A 4,316-nucleotide genomic window follows, 5' to 3' on the forward strand; every position below is an offset into this window, starting at 1 on the left:
AAGCTGGCTGAGTGGCCGGCCATCGGCCGACAGCCTGCTTCTGACAGCTGGGCGGAGCCAGCTGTGATCTTACGGCTGGCTCTTGTCACTTGCAGAGAGATCAGCGTCCCTGGTTACCAGCTAACCAGGGACACTTATCTCCAGACAGCTAACTCTCCCGGGCGCTCTGGGAGTCTCCCGCTCCCGGCCACCCAGGAGAGAAACACTGATTTTTCTTTTTTTTTCTTTATTCTGTCACGGAGCCGTGTCAGAATAGAGAAAAAAAAAACCTTTGTCCATAGGAATACATTGCTAGATTCCTATTAGCTATTTCAATTTGCAATAGCCAATAGTAAACTAGCATTGCACCCGCCCTCTGCTGCAGTTCTCCATCAGGTCCATCAGCAGAGGGCGGGTACAATGATAGTTTACTATTGGCTATTGCAAATTAAAATAGCCAATAGGAATCTAGCAATGTATTCCTATGGGCAAAAATTATTTAATTTTTTTCTATTCTGACACGGCTCCATGTCAGAATAAAGAAAAAAAAGAAAGAGCAGTGTTTCTCTCCTGGGCGGCCAGGAGCGGGAGACTCCCAGAGCGCCCGGGGGAGTTTTTTTTTTTACAGCAGCAGAACCGCCGGACAATAGAAAACAGTTGGGAGGAGCTAGCTGACTAGAGCAGGAAAGAATGAAACTGCACATGTTTCTTTTACTGTCTCTTCAACAGACAGCCATGAGCAGGTTTTATGTAGTCAGAATTAAAAAGAAGTTTTTGTTTTAAATGTAAACTTTTCAAGAGCTTAGCAAACAAATATCTAAGTACCATAGAACATAAAGCTCTTTGTATGTATGCAGTGACACTAATGAATCAATACACTCAGATTAAATGTGTTTTGCTCACAAGCTAGACTGTTCATTTCTCTTGCAGTCAAAGCATCTATACCTGTTAAGTGCCAACTACACGAGATGAGTAGTCAACAACACGTTTACTTTTCTTTTATTCAAGGTAAAACTCTACCTTTCTGGCATCTGGCTCACTTTGTAATCAACAGGTTTTCATCCTAAAGCTTGGAGCTGATGAAATATGTTCAAAATAATTTGTTGGCAAGAGTGAAACAAGCAAATAATATTGGTTATGAGTAGGCAGCTGTGTCTACTGTTTCCTTTCAGCTTTCATCAGGTTCCAATAATCAGGACAATAACGACTATTTACTGACCATGATTGCACCTTGATATTTCTCTTATTACATAGGGCCTAGATGTTTATTGTGCTAATGAAATATTGTTATATAAGCTACTGAAAATACATACTGCAATATCTTATTTATAAATTAGCGTTGTCTACTTGTTAGAGAGAGAGTGGTGAGTCAGACCAGTTTTGTTGTTGAGTGCTGATTACTGAGTGCACTAGATCTAAATGTGGTGCCTTTTGGTCTGCACAGTCATATATAAGACCATACACAACTTCTGTAACAGAAAAGTTGAGGTAAGTCTAGGAAAACAGAGGTTGTTGGTAGGGTGTCTATCTGAATGAATTGCTTTATGTGACTTAAAGTGTATCTATACCCAAAAGGTTTTTGTTTTTTTTTAAAGTTAAGTAGGGAAATGCAGGTACTACTGTCAGCTTTTTATTGATGTGTTGTTTCCCTTTTGAATATTTCCCCTCACTTCCTGTACGGAAAAGGTTTGTCCCAAGAACAGTGAGGGGGAATCTCAAAACCCAGAAATAGCAATAAAACCTTTCTGGGGTTCTATCCTTTCTTCATCTTATCCAAAACTGAAAGGGTATAGATACACTTTAACATTGATATTCAAGGTTACTATTGATGTACTATATCATATTACTCTAGATTTCTGGTTTGCTATACTACTTCTCTCAATAGGTAACTTCAGCATCAAAGAAATTAATCGTACTGGCATATTTAGGAAACCTCTCAAATATTATAAAGTGACTGAAGCTGTAATTAGTTGAAATGAGCCACATTTCTGGTATCAGATATTTCAATAGTGCAGAGAAATAACATTTGAAATATAAACTGGTGTACTGCATATACTAAATTCATCCTTCTATTCCATTATATATGCATGCACCCCCTTGCTGATCCTGTGTTACATTTGTTAGGGTGCAGCATTAAAGAAATCTGCCTTATTTTAAATTCATGTTAACAGTATGTAATTTTACAAAATATTTTACAATATCTTCTGCTGCCACTTTTAAGTGCATTTTCTTTTGAGCTATACTGGGAATATGTCTGAGCTTAGTATTCTACACAATTCCTCACAATAGCTGTGACTCATCACTGAGAAATCCCAAGGGGATCACAGGTTATCTACCAGTCTTTTATTGCATGTGCCATATACAAGATCATCTTTTAATGGATCCCTTAAATGCAATGCTACCTCCAAAGGAACTTTACTACCAAGACCAAATGTCCTAATTTAATCATTCCTTTTCCTACTCCTACATAATCATACCTGTTCTTATTATGCTTTAAAAATGAACACCTACAGTATATTTTGGAGGGAATGCAATGTTTTATTCAGGGATAGAAAACTAATATATTATATATTTTTCAAGGAAAGGGCTCCATCATATAATGTCATAGATCATGGTCAAACAGTAAGAAATTATTCATCAAATAGATTTGGACACCAATATGCGTAGTGCATGTTGCTGTAAACAAATCCTGAAAGTCAACACCAAATTTCCATCTGTACTAGAAACAAGTAATTGTGTGTCATTAACAATTTTCCCCTTTTTACTGTGTTACTTTTTGTCATCTATTGCTGCATATCAGTGCTTCTAATTTTCTCTAGCCTCAATGAAGCCACTTGTTGTCAACATGCATGCACTAGTGATGGGGGCATTACATTTCTCGGGGTGGGTTTCCTGATGGTAAAAGCAGTGGACCATGTCTACCTAATAGACTTGTGCGCCGTCAAAAAATTTGTTCCGTTTCGGAATATCCGTTATTTCGTATTCGAAACTCAATTCCGATTCGTACGAAATACGAATTTTCGTTAGTTTCGGCACATTTTCGTAACTGTACGAACATTCGTTATGATGAAGTTAAAAAGCAAAAATACCTTTGTTAATATTGGAGTCGATGTGGTAGTTGTTTTTTTATCCGAAATACGAATTCCGTTAACGGATTCCGGATCCAAATTTTGTATTTCGGATTAAAATAAACTACCATCAACTCCAATATAAATGTACTTTGCTTTTTAACTTCAATATAACGAATGTTCGTAACGAAACGAAAATACGTCAACAGAATTTTGTATTTCCTGCCTGTATTGTAATGCAACTCTCAGCAGCAGAAGAGAAAACCTCTGATTGGTCAACCAAACGAAATACGAATTCCGGTAACGGATTCCGGATCCGAATTTCGTATTTCGGATTAAAATAAACTACCATCAACTCCAATATAAATGTACTTTGCTTTTTACCTTCAATATAACGAATGTTCGTAACGGAACGAAAATACGTCAACGGAATTTCGTATTTCCTGCCTGTATTGTAATGCAACTCTCAGCAGCAGAAGAGAAAACCTCTGATTGGTCAACCAAACGAAATACGAATTCCGTTAACGGATTCCATATCCGAATTTTGTATTTCGGATGAAAAAAAAAACTACCATCAACTCCAATACTCCTAGAATGAGATCCTAATAGGTTGGACTTGATGGACTAATGTCTTTATTCAACCTCAAATACTATGTAACTATGTAATTAACAAATGTACTTTGCTTTTTGACTTAAATATAACGAATGTTCGTAAAGGAACGAAAATACGTCAACGGAATTTCGTATTTCCTGCCTGTGTATGTAATGCAACTCTCAGCAGCAGAAGAGAACCTCTGATTGGTCAACCAAAACGAAATACGAATTCCGTTAACGGATTCCGTATTCCGAATTCCGTATTTCGGACTTTAAAAAAAAACTACCATCAACTCCAATATAAATGTACTTTGCTTTTTACCTTCAATATAACGAATGTTCGTAATGGAACGAAAATACGTCAACGGAATTTCGTATTTCCTGCCTGTATTTGTAATGCAACTCTCAGCAGCAGAAGAGAACCTCTGATTGGTCAACCAAAACGAAATACGAATTCCGTTAACAGATTCCGTATTCCGAATTCCGTATTTCGGACTTTAAAAAAAAAAACTACCATCAACTCCAATATAAATGTACTTTGCTTTTTACCTTCAATATAACGAATGTTCGTAACGGAACGAAAATACGTCAACGGAATTTCGTATTTCCTGCCTGTGTGTGTAACTGTGTATTGTAATGCATCAGCAGCAGCGGATCCGTATCTCGGATTAAAAA

This window comes from Nanorana parkeri, unplaced genomic scaffold, assembly GCF_000935625.1.
Source record: "Nanorana parkeri isolate BGI_ZX_2015 unplaced genomic scaffold, ASM93562v1 scaffold388, whole genome shotgun sequence".
Lineage (NCBI taxonomy): Eukaryota > Metazoa > Chordata > Amphibia > Anura > Dicroglossidae > Nanorana > Nanorana parkeri.